Genomic DNA, 14,866 nt, shown 5'->3' on the forward strand with positions numbered 1-14,866 from the left:
TCAAGGTCACTATTGACCTCAGTTTTAGATACTTTTTAGTCCTCTTCTTAACTTGACTACCTAGTAATGTTGAACTAGAAATTGCTTCTTACTTTGGCTCCGTGACACCACGGTCCCCTGGCTTTCCTTATCTCTCTCACTATCTTTTGCAGGCTTTTCCTCTTCTACCCAAGTGTTCCTCACAGTTAAATACTAAGTGCTCTTCTCTCTCTGTGCCTTACTCTCTCCCTTTAGGCTGGTGATTCTTAAATATGTATGGCAACTCTGACCTCTCTTTTGGGCTCCAGACCCTAACATGCTTCTACCGTATTTCCACTTGACACTTTTCTAGCTCCTCAAGCTCAACATTTCCAAAACCGAGCTTGTCTTCCCCGCACCCAAATCTACTTCTCCTTCAGCATGTTGCAATTTTGTGTTATAAATTCTGCCCTCATTTGATCTGGGAAATGTACTTCTTTTTTAATTTTTAGGAGTTTACTTAGTATAAAAAATGTGTACTTTTAAAATAACCTTTAAAGTTTCTGTTCATGGTGTAATATTCATGTCTCTGTGTATTCATTAATTTAACAATTGAGCAAATATTGAGTACAGTATGTCAGGTATTATACTAGACCCTGGAAATATAGTGGGGAACATAACAAATTCTTTGCCCTGATGAGCCTCTATTGAGAGGTATTTGTCAAATATTCATATAATTAATTATTTCTAGATTATAGTTTGCTAAACTGGATTGTAAACAGGATAAAATTGATTTATTTTAGAAATCTTTAAAGTCTTTTATATGATAATGAATACTTTACAAGTTTGATACTTTTGATATGTTCTTTTCTCAGTCATAGAATTTGATAAATCCCTTGAGACTCTAAGAATAAAAGAAGACATTTCTAAATACCTGTATGCTAGCCTATGTCCTTCAGCGGATTTCTTGAGAGTACAATTCGGTAAACATTTGTTGAGTTCCTAATGTAAGTCAGACATTTGCTAGGTATCGGATATATGATTCTAACATTGAAGACTTCAAAAACATTTGTTTAGGGGGGCGCCTAGGTGGCTCAGTCGGTTGAGTGCCCGACTTCAGCTCAGGTCATGATCTCACCACTTGTGGGTTCAAGCTCCACATTGGGTTCTGTGCTGATAGCTCAAAGCCTGGAACCTGCTTCAGATTCTGTGTCTCCGTCTCTCTTTGCTCCTCCCCTACTAGCACTCAGTCTGTCTTTCTCTCTCAAAAATAAACATTAAAAAAATTTTTTTAAACACTATTTTTAAAAGGGGTTTGTTTTTACCTCTTCATAAACAATGTCAAAATGATACATTAATGTATTATTAGTTACCCTATACTTAAAATTTTTTTGATGTTTATTTATTTTTGAGAGAGAGAGAGAGAGACAGAGCACAAGTGGGGGAGAGGTAGAGAGAGAGTAGGGACACAGAATCTGAAGCATTCTCCAGGCTCTGATCTTTTAGCACAGAGCCCGACATGGGGCTCAAACCCACAAACCATGAGATCATGACCTCAGCCAAAGTTAGACACTTAACAGACTGAGCCACCTAAGCGCCCCTAGTTACCCTATACTTAAATAGTGCATGCATTCTATGTTTTCATAATTTCACATTGAACATTTACAAATATCACAAGAGGTTATTAACATCAACCTACAGGTAGCTAAATAAAAGTAGCAGAAAAATAATGACCCCAACATTTAAAATAGAAGTAGCTAAACTATAACATACTGCCAAACTATAATATACTTTAAAGGGACAGGCCTATGGATTAATCACTATTTTCTCTTTACAGAAAATAGAAAAATGTACCTTCGCTTATAAAATGATGTTATTCATTAATTAATTTTTTGAACATATAAAGGCTTCTATACTGGATGGAACATGTATTAAAGTAAGAGGATCTTTTTCAGTTCTCCTCTTTGTGGCTGTGTGACTCTGGGCAAGCCACTTAGTCATTAACCCCTCTCAGTCTTAGTTTCTTCATCTGTAAAATAATAGCTGTCATATCTAATTGATAGGATCATAATATGGACAAAATGAGTTGGTGCTTATGAAAGTATGTTCTAATGTGTGAAGCAGTAAATAAATATCAGTTTCTACTTGTAGGACATACTGTTCAAATTTTAGATTACTGTGAGCAAAATTAAAATAGACAGATGAGAATCTTAATTATTCTCCCTTTTCTGATTTGTAAGAAAGTTTTAAAGTACATCTTTAATGAACGCCTGGTTAATAATGTCATTTGCAGCATTCTGCTATTGTGACATATATATCACAAGATGCCTGGGGAGGTTCAGGACCCATAAAGAGCATGTTTGCACTGGGAATCAGATAACCCTCCTCTCTAAGGCAGCTTTCTAGTTACTTCTCTCCCCCTCCTGCCTAATTTGTAGTGACATATGTTCACAATTCTTTGCATTGGCATGTGCTCCTGAAGAACGTATTAAGTAAGTCTCTGTAAGCAAGTCTTGTCAGTCACTTGCCAAGATGAGTGACTTTAGGATAATCTTAGTTATTTTAGGGTCAACACTGAGATGGAAGTGTTGGGAAAACAGGAGGCCTAGAAACCAGTCAGAGCATTTTTCTGTTGCCCCAGTTTTTCTTCTACTCAAACAGTATTATGCAATTTACAGATGCTAGCACGTTAGTTTCAGCCATTGGTTTTGCAATGTTTTTCTGTCAGGTATCCGTCAGGGGAAGGGAGACAGATAGGGCTTTGCCCTCAGATGTCTGCCGCACAGATTCCTTTATAACTTTTCTTACAGTAGAAATTATTGGCTCTGCTGCTTCCGATTCTGTGCCTCCCTCTCTCTCTGCGCCATCCCTCCTCCTGCTCACGCTCTGTCTCTCTCTCTCAAAAATAAATATTAAAAAAATTTTTTTAAATTATTGGCTCTGTTAAGACTTACCGTTATACTATTTATTTTACGGCAGGTTTGGGGCACTTGGGTGGCTTAGTCGGTTAAGGGTCCAACTGTTAATTTTGGCTCAGGTCATGATCCCAGGATTGTGGAATAGAGCCCCGTGTCTAGCTCTGGGCTGAGCATGGAGCCTGCTTAAGATTTTTTCTCTCTCCCCAGCTCACTCGCTCTCTCTCTCTCTCTCTAAAAAAATTTTTTTTAATTTAAAAAATGAAAATAAGGCAGGTTCAATGTATAAGTTCAGTGGGCAGGTTTAATGTAAATGGCATCACAGAACAAGCAGGGACAACTTTTGAGTGGAGATTCTTTTCACAGAAACTTCTATCATGTGTTCCATTGTTCAAATCAGGGTAAATATATATAATTTTTATTTACTTGAAAATTATATTTAGCAGTCACATTATTCTATATTAATATAGGATGCATTAATCTGAAAATAGACCATAATAAAGGGAAAATTATTTAAAACCATGTTGAGTGTCAGGGATTTTCAAGCCCTTAAGAGGAATTTAGCAAAAAATATTCTGGAATTCTAAGCAACCCTGAATAAATGGGATGAATAAATGTTTATATCTTTTAAATATCTTTTTAAATTTTTTACATTGTGCAATATTTAACTAATAAAAATATAAAAAAGTGATACAACAGAATCTGTGCACCCACTATTCACATATGCAGTTATAAACATTTTGTATTTTTTCCACTCAATCAGCAAATATCAATTGAATGTCTACTGTGATCCAGGCAGAGTTCTATCTAGTGTTGAAATGTAGCAATGAACAAAATGGACAGAAATCTTTCCTCTAGACGGGGGCAGCCAGTAACAGGAAAATGAGTAAAAACATGTATGGAATATGGTAGATAGTGGTTAAGTTACAAGAAGACAAGTACACTAGGAAAGAGGGATGGGGGTATCAGGGTATCAGGGTGAGAAAGGTTGCACTTTTAAATCAGGTAATCAGGAATGGCCTTGCTGAGAAAGTGACAGTTGAGTAGAGACACAAAGAAAGTGAGAGTGTGAGCCATGTCCGTATCTTAGGAAAGAGATTTCTAGGTAGAGGGATCAGCCAGCGTGAAAGATCCCAGGTGGGAATATGTCTGGGCTGTTTGTGGAACAGAGAGGAGTGCAGTGTAAGTGTGTAAAATGACTGACGGTTAGAGTAGCAGAAAGTCGGGGTGTGCAGGCAGTCATACAGAGGGAGGATTGTACAGGTCATGTAGGGCATCGAAGACTGTTGTAAGGACTACGGCTTCTTTTAGTGAAGTGGGGGCCATTGGAGAGATTCGAGTAGGGGAGGGAGAGGATCTGACTTATTTTAGAAGAGTAATTCGATTTGCCAAGCATGCAAAGCATGCCAAGCATGTCCCCACTATTAGTGGGACAGGTCTAGAGACATGGAGACCAGTTAGTAAGCTTTTGCATTAATCCCAGCAAGAGATGGTAATGGCTAGTTTAGACCATGGGCTAGCAGAGCAGGTTGTAATAAGTAGTCAGAGTTTAGATATATTTTGACATTGGAGATGATGAAAGTTCTTGATGGGTTGGGTGTGGGGTGTGAGAGAGCAAGAGGAATCAGGGGGGCCCTAAGTTTTTTGGTTAGAGAGTCTGGAAGGATGAGGTCGCCATCAGCTAGTGGACTTCAGATGGAAAGAAGATCTGGGGTAAGGGGAGGAGTTCATTTGAGCAGCTTGAGTTTTGAGATGACTATTAGACTTACAGAGATGTCCAGGAGGCAATAGGACATAGGAGTCTGGAGTGTGGGGGAGAAGTCCCATCTAGAGATACAGATTTGGAATTTGCCAGTATATTTAAAATCATGAAAATTGAGGAGAATATCAGCAGGGTAAGTACAGATAGAAAAGAAAAAGGGACTAAACTCTGAGCCCTGGCTACTCCAACATGGAGAGTAAAGAGAGGAAGAGGCACCAGCAAAGGAAACTGGAAAGTTGGGAAGAAAACAGGCGAGTGTGTTATCTTAGAAACCACGTGACGAAATGTTTCAAGGACGAACAAGATCAACTATGTCAAATACTGTTGTTTACTCAAGTAAGGTGAGGACAGGAGATTGATCATTGGCTCAATTTAAACCTCCAGAGAGAGAGAATGGGAATAGACATATTGTCCTCTACCAATAAAGGCAACCTTGGGGTTTTCTGTAAAAAGGAATAGTGAAATCGTGTGGAGAGGGCAGCAGAGGATGAAGCGGGGTCAAAAGAGGTCTCTTTATTATAAGGTGGGAGAAATGACAGATGTCATATGCTGGTTGGCACATTCCTGTAAAGGAAGTGGGGGTCGATATAATAATAAGAGATGGGGGGGAGATGCTGGACCTTGGGAGGGATAAACTCGGTGCACAAGTGGGGATGTAGTTCGCTTCGTCAGTTCATCCTTAGGAACAGAGAAGGGTGAGTTCCTGGGCACAGAAGCAGGTGGCTGTCAAGACGTGGTAGTGGGAGCTCATAGAGGGTCTTTTCTGATTGCTTCTGTGTTCTCACTGAAAGTGAGGAGGGAAAAGAAGGAGACACTGGAGTTTGAGGAGAGAGGAGAAGATACAAAATAAGCGGTCATGTCCGTGGGAGAATGAATGGATTAGGAAATGAGTGCGTTTGCTGGGCGGCGTTAAAGGCCTGCTCGAGGGTCACCGTCGTGAATTTAAAGTGAAATTGGTCAACCTGATTCTATGTTTTACTCCAAGCACATTTTGCTTAACAAGTGCAGGCAAAAGGCAGATGGTGGTTTGAATTTAATCCTGTTTTAGTGCCCCTACTTCAGATGTGTATATCCATAAACTATATATACTATTAGCTTGTGTTCCTAAAATGGACATAAATGGCATACCATATGCAAATTGATTTATTTGACTTATTTTTGAAATTTATCCAAGTTGATAAGTATGAATCTATTTCATTCAGTTTACCCTCTGTATAATATTCTTTGATGTGAATTATCCAGTTTACTTACCCATTATCCTACTGAGATTCATTTAGCTTTCTGTGTTTATCACAGTATTGAAGTTTTTTTTCTGATATTATTGGCTTGCTGCAGTTCTTTAAATATTCTAGATACCTGTCATTTGTAATTATACATATTGTTTCTTTTCCAAGTCTTTCACTTGTTTTGAATGATATTTTTGCCATCATCAGATTTGACATTTTAATAAAATCAAATTTACTATAATCATTTAATATTTATATTTGATTATGTAAAATTTTTAATTTTAGAAAATACACATAAAAATTATAATCTTCACTATTTTTAAAATGTTTATTTATTTTGAGAGAGAGAGAGAGTGAGCATGAGTTGGGGAGGGGCAGAGTGAGGTGGAGAGAGAGAGGGAATCCCAAGCTGGCTCCGTGCTGTCAATACAGAGCCTGATGCAGGGCTCGATCCCGTGAACCGAGAGATCATGACCTGAGCCAAGATCAAGAGTCAGATGCTTAACTGACTGAGCCACCCAGGCGCCCCATCATCTTAACTAATTTTTTTTTTTTAATTTTTTTTTTCAACGTTTATTTATTTTTGGGACAGAGAGAGACAGAGCATGAACGGGGGAGGGGCAGAGAGAGAGGGAGACACAGAATCGGAAACAGGCTCCAGGCTCTGAGCCATCAGCCCAGAGCCCGATGTGGGTCTCGAACCCACGGGCCGCGAGATCGTGACCTGGCTGAAGTCGGACGCTTAACCGACTGCGCCACCCAGGCGCCCCCATCTTAACTAATTTTAAGTGTAGATCAGTAGTACTAACTATATTCACGTTGTTGTGTAACAGGTCTGTAGAATTTTTTTTTATCTTGCAACTAAACGCTACACCCATTGAGCAACAACTCCCCATTTTTTCCCCTTCCTAGCCCCTGCAAACCAATATTCTACACTGTATCTATGAGTTTGACTACTTTAGATACCTAGTATAAGTAGAATCTTAACAGCGTTTATCTTTTTTGTGACTGGTTTACTTCAGTTAACATAATGTCCTCAAAGTTCATTCATGTTGTAGCAAATGACAGGATTTCCCTTTTTTTTTTAATGTTTATTTTATTTTTGAGAGAGAGAGAGAGAGAGAGAGACAGAGTGTGAGCGGGGGAGAGAGAGAGAGACAGACAGACAGACAGACACAGAATCCGAAGCAAGCTCCAGGCTCTGAGCTGTCAGCACAGAGCCTGACACGGGGCTCAAACTTGGGTATGGCGAGATCATGACCTGAGCCGAAGTCAGATGCTTTAACTGCCTGAGCCACCCAGGCATCCTGGGATTTCCTTCTTTTTTAAGGCTAAATAATATTATAATATATGTATATATCATACTTTGTTTATGCATTCATCCACTAAGGGACATTTGGGTTGCTTGCACTTATTGGCTATTGTAAACAATGCTGCAGTGAACATAGGTGTACAAATATCTCTTTGAGATTATGCTTCCAGTTATTTTAGATATATATCCTGAAGTAGGACTGGTGGATCATATGATTATAAGATTTTATTTATTTTCCCTCATGATAATTTTATTTTTAATTTTTTGAGGAATGTCCATAATGTGTCCCATAGCGGCTGCACCATTTTACATTCCTACCAACTGTGTGCAAGGGTTCCAGTTTCTCCACATTCTCACCTGTATTTATTATTTCTGCTTTTCTGATAGCAGCCCTCCTAATGAGCATGAAGTGATAGTTCATTGTAGTTTTTATTTGCATTAATGATGCAATGAGGGATGTTGAGCATCTTTTCGTATGCTTTTCGACCATTTGTATATCATCTTTGGAAGAATGCTGAAATTCTTTGCCTATTTTCTTTAAGTTTATTTATTTATTTTGAGAGGAGGGGGGAGTGAGGAGGAGCAGAGAGAGAGGAGAGAGAGAATCTCAAGCAGGCTCCACACTGTCGGTGCAGACAGAGCCTGATGTGAGGCTTGAACTCATGAACCATGAGATCATGACCTGAGCCAAAATCAAGAGTTAGACAGTTAATTGGCTGAGCCATCCAGGCACCCCTCTTTGCATTTTAAAAATCAGATTATTTACTTTTTGTTGTTGTTTAGTTGTAGTTCTTTATATATTCTGGATATTAACCACTTAACAGATATGTGATTTGAAAATTTTCTCTCCCATTCTATAGGTTGTCTTTTCACTTTGTTTCCTTCGATGCAAGGAAGCTTTTAATTTTGATATTGTCCCATTTGTCAGCTTTTGTGCTTGTCCTTTTGGTATCATATCCGAGAAATCGTTGCCAAATCCAGTGTCATGAAACTTGTTTTTTCTTCTAGGAGTTTTATAGTTTTAGATTTTACATTTAGGTCTTTAGTCTTTTTTGAGTTAACTTTTGTATTTGGTGCAAAGTAAGGGCCCAACTTCATCCTTTTGCATGTGGCTTTCCAGTTTTCCCAGCATCATTTGTTGAAGAGACCATCCTTTGTTCACGTGTGGTCTTGACCATATACACTGTAAGGTTTATTTCTGGGCTCTGTGTTTTTTCCATTGCTCTATGTATTTGTCTTAATTCCACTACAAAGATGTATTATTTACTGTAACTTTGAAATATGTTTTGAAATCAGGACGTGTGACTGCCAACTTTTCTTTCTTTCTCAAGATTATTTTGGCTATTCAGGGTTCCTTGAGATTCCATATGAATTTCAAGATTTTTCTTAATTTTTACAAAAAAAATGCCATTGGGATTTTTATAGGAGTTACATTGAATCTTTAGATTATTCTGGGTAGTATGGACATTTTCACAATATTATGTCTTCCAATTCACAAGCAGGGGATGTCTTTCTTTTTATTTCTATCTTCTTTAATTCCTTTCACAGTATTTTGTAATGTTCACTGTCAGGTCTTTTGACTTATTGGTTGTATTAATTTCTAAGCATTTTGTTATTTTTGATGCTATTTTAAATGGGATTTTTTTTTTAGATTGTTCATTGTTAGTGTAAAGAAATGCAACTGATTTTAGTATGTTGATCTTCTGTCCTGTAACTTTGCTATATGTACTTATTCTAATTGTGTGTGTGTGTGTGTGTGTAATCTTTAGGGTTTTCTACATATAAGATTATATCATCTACAAGCAGAGATAATTTTACTTTCTCCTTTCCAATTTGGATGTCTTTTATTTCTTTTTCTTGCCTAATTGCTCTGGATTGGACTTCCAGTGCTGTATGAAATAGAAGTGGTAAGAGGGAACATCCTTACTTTGTTACTGATCTTAGAGGAAATTTCCATTTTTCACCATTGAGTATGGATGTTTGCTGTGGGCTTTTCATATACGGTCTTTACTATGTTGAGGTAGTTTCTTTCTATTCCTACTTTGTTGCTGAGTGTTTTTTTTTTAAGTTTATTTATGTATCCTGAGAGAGACAGAGAGTGTGAATGGCGGGGGGAGGGGGGAGCAGAGAGAGGGAGAGAATCTTAAGCAGACTCTGCACTGAAGCCTTGATGCAGGGCTCAAACTCACGAAACCATGAGATCATGACCTGAGCCAAAATCAAGAGTTGGATGCTCTACTGACTGAGCCACCCAGGTGCCCCTCATATGCTGTTTCTGCATCACTTGAATTTTTCTTCATTCTGTTCTTCTGTTCTTCATTCTGTTAATGTGGTGTATTATATTGATTAACTTTCAAATCTTGAACCATCCTTGCATTCCAGGAATAAACCTCACTTGGTCATGTTACATAGACCTTTTAGTGTGCTGTTGAATTTGGTTTGCTAATATTTTGTTAGGATTTTTGTATCAGTTTTCACCAGAAATAGAAGGCTGTAGTTTTCTTTTCTTGCAGTATCTTTTGCTGGCTTTGGTATCAGAGTAATGCTGGCCTCATCTGATGAGTTTAAAAGTATGTTCTTCGGTTTTTTGAAAAAGTGAGGACATTCTTTAAATGTTTTTTAGAATTTTCCTTCAAGCCATCTGGTCCTGAGCTTATTCGGGGAGGGAGGTGGGTGGGGGAAGGGTGTTTGATTGCTGATTTAATCTCCTTACTGATCATGGTTCTGTTCAGAACTTTCTATTTCTCTATGATTCAGTCTTGATAAATTATGTTTCTAGGAATTTATCCATTCTAGATTATCCAATTTGTTGGTGTATAATTGTTCATAGTTATTTCTTTTTTTAAAATTTTTACCTCCTTTATTTTAGAGAGAGAGAAGGAAAAAGCATGAGTGGGGGAGAGAGAGAGAGAGAGAGAGAGAGAGAGAGAGAGAGAAAGAACCCCAAGCAGGCTCCATGCCCATCACAGAGCCCAATTTGGGGCTCAATCCCACAACCATGAACCAAAATCAAGAGTCAGACACTTTACTGACTGAGACACTCAGGCACCCCAATAGTAGCTTCTTATGTCTTCTCTTTCATTTTCTTATGTCTTCTCTTTCATTTCTGATTTTACTTATTTGAATATTTTTTTTAATGTAGCTAAGAGTTTGTCAGTCTTGTTGATATTTTCAAAAAACCATCTCTTAGTTTTGTTAGTTTTTTTCTATTGTTTTTCTATTCTTGTTTCATTTCTTTGTGCTGTACTTATTTATTTTCCCACTGCTTTTAGTTTTTCTTTTTCTAGTTCCTTGAGGTGTAAATTGGGTTGTTGATTTCTTTGAATTTTTAAAAACATAATCTCTTTTTATCTCAGTGCACTAAGATATTTGCTTTTATTTTCTTTTAAAAATGAGCACATTAAAATGTTAATTTAATAGGAATTAATTTCTGAATATAAAACAAAGTGGGGATATTATTTTATCTCTTTTTATAGATAATCCAGTTGATAGTTCACGATCAGTGAATGGTCAGTTAATCTTTTCCCTGCTGATTTGAAAGGTACCTTCTGTCATATGCCAAATTCCTATACATGCCTGTGAGTCTATTTCTGTTCTGTTTCTCTTTACTCAGTTTCATTCTTCTGGTTGCTTCTCTCTGAGTCAAAATAAAAAATCTTAAAGGCCATGACTTTATAGTAAGTCTTAAATCTGGAAAGGTGAGATCGTTCTCTTCTTCACTCTTACCCTGCCGTTCTCTCCTCCTTTCATCTGACCTTCCTTCACTCTCTTCTCTGTATTCTCTATTCTTGGTCTTTTGTTCCTCCATGTGAATTATAGAATTAAACTGATAAATTAATTCGGAAATAACTGTGATCTTTGGATAGTGAATCTTCTGATTAATTACCATAAATAAATAGTCCTACCTTCCCAGTTATTATCTTTTATTTCTTTTAATAATACTTTATAACTTCCTGTGTAATGCTTGTACTTATATCATTAGATTCATTTCTATTAACTTTATAAGTTTTATTCCAATTTACAAAAATAAGAATATGGGGTTTTTTGGCACTACAGGAATGTTGATCTTGTACAAAGCAATGTTGCTGAATTCATATTCCAGTAACTTACAGATTCACTTGGATTTTTTAAGTATATGACTATATTAAGAGAAAATCAGAACCACTGTTTGTCAGTAATGATGGTTTTATATCTTTGTGATTCTCATTATTTTTATGCTGTGTATTTGTGAATGGATGGTTTGGTTTGGTTTTATTGCCCTTTTATTCGTGTGTATTCTTGCTTGTTTACTTTAAGGCTATGTGTCTTAGGTTTTACAATTTAGTATGGTGTTTACTCTAGGGTTTTAGTAGATGAATTCTCAGTTTCTAATTGTTTATTGATATAAAGAAATTCTTACAGTTTTTCTCTTTAATCACCTAGTGTTGTGAGTTATATTAATAACTTTATGTTGTTGAGTGTTAAGCCATCTTTCTTTTTTTTTTTTTTTTAATTTTTTTTTTTTCAACGTTTATTTATTTTTGGGACAGAGAGACACAGAGCATGAACGGGGGAGGGGCAGAGAGAGAGGGAGGCACAGAATCGGAAACAGGCTCCAGGCTCTGAGCCATCAGCCCAGAGCCCGACATGGGGCTCGAACTCACGGACCGCGAGATCGTGACCTGGCTGAAGTCGGACGCTTAACCGACTGCGCCACCCAGGCGCCCCAAGCCATCTTTCAATTCTTGGAAAAAACTTTACTTTCTATATTTTATTATTATTTTTTTTACACTTTGCTGGATCTTGTTTGCTAATATTTTATTTTGGACTTTATTTTCCAGTTGACGTATAATTTTCTAATATTACATTTGTCTGATTTTGGTATCAAGATTATATACCAACATCATGAAATGAATTTAGAATCAGATATATAGATAGAAATCATATTTCTCTTAATATTTCCTCTTACTGCACATGTATAGCTATCAGAGTGTATTTTTTTTCTCCCCTCCCCCCCCCGAGTGTGAGTAGCTTTTCAAATACTTATTTAATGTTTTAAAAATATGTATAATTGTATATGGTTTTCAATTTCTTCTTCAGTCAACTCTGGTAAGTTGTATTTTTATAGAAAAATGTTATCTTTTTTCTTTTTAAATTCCTTGGTATCATTTGTTCATAGAATTCACTTATATTTTAATCTCTGTTGTGAGTATAGTAAAGTTTCCTTTTTATTGATCTATAACTTTTCTCTTTTTTCTTGATCAGTTTGCTAGAAATTTGTCCGTTTTAATCTCTTCCAAAAAACAGCTTTTGTCAAGTTTCTCATTTTTTTCTATTTCTTTGATGATGTTCCTTTGTTCCTTTTACTTTTCAAGTGTTGCGTTCATATTCTTTTTCTAAACTTTTGAGTCAGACCTCCAGCTCACTATATTTCATCTTTTCATTTTTAATGAGATAATTTCTAAGAACAACTTTTAGATATATCTCACCAGTTCTGATATATAAGGTATTTATTGTTATTGAAATAGTCTAATATTCATTGTGGGTTTTTTTTTTTCCTTTGGGCCATGAATTATTTAGAAATGGGTTTTTAGGTTTTCAAATATATAGGAATTTTTGGTTGTCTTTTTGTAAATGAGTTCTAATTTTATTGCTTTCTGTATGGAGAACAAAATATATATGATTTTATTTCTGTAGAATTAGAGATTTGCTTCGTGATCTATTACATGGTTAATTTCTATAAATATGACATATATACCTGAAAAGAATGTGTATTCTCTAACTATTACATATAAAGTTTGGGGTATTCTCAGGAACATCATGTAAATCATCTATAGCTTCACTAATTACTTTCCTGCTTGATTAGTCAGTTATAAAAAAGATATGTTAAAATGCCTGCTATGGTTGTGGATTTGTCCATTTCTTCTTAAACATCTCTCCATTTTTGCTTTTTAAGGCTTTTCAACAAATGTTGAGTATATTGAGGTTTGGGATAGTATTATTTTCCTAGTGAAATGTTCCTTTTATTATTATTCAATGACTCTACCTAATTTTAATAATCCCTTTTGCCTTAAAGTTTATTTTCTTGCTATTAATAAAATACTCCAGCTTTCTGTTGGCTAGTGCTGGTCTGATATATCTTTTTCCATCTCTTTACTTTCAATATTTCTTTGTCATTATGTTTTAGGTGTGCCTTTTGTAAATAACATATAGCTGGATTTTGTTTTTGATCCAGAGAGTTTCTATCTTTTAACTGGTGAGTTAAATCTGTATATTATGATTACTGATATATTTTTACTTATTTCTCTTATCTTGCTATGTGTTTCTCTTTATCACAATTTCTCTTTGCTTTCTCCCCCTCCTTTCCTATTTAGATTATTAGGATTTCTTTGTTTCATTTCTCCCTAATGGTCTAGAAGTTATATCTGTTCTATTAACTTATATACTGACTTAACAATTATGTCTATAATTGTCATGACCACTACAAGAACATGGAGTGTTTTAACATCAATTATCCATTTCATTTTCTGTATTATTGTTACTTAGTATTTAGCCCTACCTTGTGTTATATTCCGCCAAATTAATCATTATTGTGTAATTTTCATTTTATAAATTCACTACTTGTTTAGATTTTCTCACATGTTTACCTGTTTTCTCTGTTCACTATTGCTTCTTATAACTTAACTCTTTTCTTGTGAGTTCAGTTTATTGCTGAACTGCATCTTTAAGGGGTCTTTTTAACAAGGATTAATGAATAGTAAATTCTCTTTGTTTTAAAATGCCTTTATGGGGAAGTTAAGATGGTGGAGGAATAGGAGGATCCTAAGCTTGTCTTGTCCCTCAAACACAGCTAGACAGTTATCAAATCATTCTGAACACCCAAGAAATCAATTGGAGGTCTGAGAGAACAAAAACTGCAAGTCTACAAGTAGAAAAGCAACCACGTTTTGGAAGGTAGGAGGTGCAGAGAGTTGACTTGGGGGAGATATAACTGGGTAAGGTGGTGGTGGATGCTACCGCAAAGTATTATAAGCAAGGGAGTGGAAAATTGGAACTTTTAGAAGTCCACTACCATCGGGGACATGCGTGGCTTAAAGGTGCTTAGTGGGGTGGAGTCCCAGGAATGACAGCATGTACTGAGGGTCCCCTGGGTCTCAAGAAGAAAGGGTGGCACCAACATGCTGCACTGTTTCCAGGCATAGGAGTGGGGGGTGGGGAGGGCAGGGGGTTCTGTTGAGGGCAGGGAGCTGGAGTGCTGGCTTTTTGCTCTGTTTTGCCATAAAGTCTGAACCCCTGTGCAGCCACTTTCCTTGCACAGCCAGCAAACTGCAAAAGCATGACAAGATGATCACCCAGAGGAACAGCGTGGGTCTGTGCTGCGAAGTCCCCAAAATTTAGATTTTGAAACTCAGTTGCGCACCTGAGATGAAAAAGCTCGGACACAGGCCGGGTGAACAGAGGGTTGTGATGGCAACTGGCGACAGCTGAGGGATATTGATTGCTCTTCTGTGAGGGTGACCTGAGGAGTGGGGGTGTGAATGTTCAGCTCCAGGGCTAGAGACCAGGGTGCTACCACATTCATCCCCCCTCATCAGCACTGAAAGCCTTCAGGGAGCAAAACTGTGCCACATAGTAGAGGCTGGAGCCACTTCTACCAAGTCTCACCCCCCTGCACTTTGGAGGTGCGTCTACACTAGGGCAAGTTCACATGAGA

The 14,866-nt window shown here is 36.9% G+C and overlaps 1 protein-coding gene across 13 annotated transcripts in view; it reads left to right on the forward strand.

Annotated features, from left to right (window-relative positions):
* The window catches only part of RPS6KA5 (ribosomal protein S6 kinase A5), a 181,163-nt gene that overhangs the window by 107,673 nt on the left and 58,624 nt on the right, over positions 1 to 14,866 (forward strand). Inside the window, exon 2 of one of the 13 annotated variants that reach the window (XM_086709012.1) lies at positions 13,340 to 13,408. The exons of the other annotated variants lie outside the window; for them this stretch is intronic. The gene's annotated coding sequence lies outside the window, so the exon portion shown is untranslated. The remainder of the gene's footprint in view (positions 1 to 13,339; positions 13,409 to 14,866) is intronic. 13 annotated transcript variants of the gene reach the window in all.

This window comes from Puma concolor, chromosome B3 (assembly GCF_028749965.1).
Source record: "Puma concolor isolate L17-30 chromosome B3, mPumCon1.1.hap2, whole genome shotgun sequence".
NCBI lineage: Eukaryota > Metazoa > Chordata > Mammalia > Carnivora > Felidae > Puma > Puma concolor.